The sequence below is a fragment of the Chiloscyllium plagiosum genome, unplaced genomic scaffold, assembly GCF_004010195.1.
Source record: "Chiloscyllium plagiosum isolate BGI_BamShark_2017 unplaced genomic scaffold, ASM401019v2 scaf_29794, whole genome shotgun sequence".
Lineage (NCBI taxonomy): Eukaryota > Metazoa > Chordata > Chondrichthyes > Orectolobiformes > Hemiscylliidae > Chiloscyllium > Chiloscyllium plagiosum.
Genome location: NW_025193126.1, coordinates 1229 through 2358, shown reverse-complemented (window position 1 = coordinate 2358; position 1130 = coordinate 1229). Strand labels below are relative to the sequence as shown.

At 47.3% G+C, this 1130-nt stretch overlaps 1 pseudogene; it reads right to left on the bottom strand.

Moving 5' to 3' along the window:
• Window positions 1–353: 353 nt before the first annotated feature.
• Window positions 354–1130, bottom strand: part of LOC122545754 — a 1228-nt pseudogene continuing 451 nt past the window's right edge.

Sequence of the window (1130 nt, the reverse complement as noted above, 5' to 3'; positions counted from 1 at the left end):
CACAAACACACAGGCTGCTGTTGTCAAAGCTGAGGCTGCTGCGATGCTGCCTGTTTCAGCATCGTCCCCCGAGAGCTGGCTTTGGATACAGCCCCATCCGTCAACCCACAGAGAAACAGCTCCGGAAGGTCCAGAAAAGGCAGGAAAAGAATTGTTGGCGGCTGTCAATTTCAAAAAGCCCGCCAATTTCACCCTCACAATTTCTGAGGTTGAATTAAACATTAAGAAGCAAAACACTATCCGTCTGCAACTAAGATAAAAGTTTATTCTTGATAGCAGTATCTTAAACTCTGCGGACCAGACGGGGGAATCACTGCCTACAATTTCTGAGGTTGAATTAAACATTAAGAAGCAAAACACTATCCGTCTGCAACTAAGATAAAAGCTTATTCTTTACAGCAGTATCTTAAACTCTGCGGACCAGACGGGGGAATCACTGCCTGACCTGTCTGTGACAGGCAGGAGGAAAGCGAAGGGGTTATCACAGCCGAGCCAAACAACCGAACGTGTACACGCCGTGAGTCAATCTAAACAACCCCGCCGATTTAAACAGCTTACAAACTAATACAGTGTACACCAAGAAAGTCACAGAATCTCCTTTTTGTCGGTACATTTCTGTCTCACTCAGATTGTACTTAGCCCGAACACAAGGTGTAATTGCTGCCTGATCTGTCTGTAAGAGGCAGACCGAATGAACACGCCATGATAACATCCGCACGACCCCAGAATCCAAAACTGAACAAAGCATCATTCCTGGAAGGGTCAGTGAACTACAAATACGGCAACATGTCACATTGGTGTCCGGGCAGAAATACAAGGCGCGATGTGAAATAACCAGCTGGAGCTCAATAACCCCTCGCCGTTCTCAGTTCTGTGCTCTGTGGCAAGTGTGTGTATTGGAGTAATTCAGTCAGATTAACATCTTGAGTATGTCTGCACTCGGCACCGGGACACGGAACATTTGATCCGGGCTCAGCTCTTTCCTGAGAGATGTGGGTGGCTCTGACAAGAGCCTTTGGGTTCAGACGGTTACATATTACACTGACGGGTTCATTTTTTTGCTGCTGTCTTGGTCACTTTTGCTTTGGGCTTGGCCTTGCTTTTAGCCGGTTTGCTGAGGGGTTTGGGGG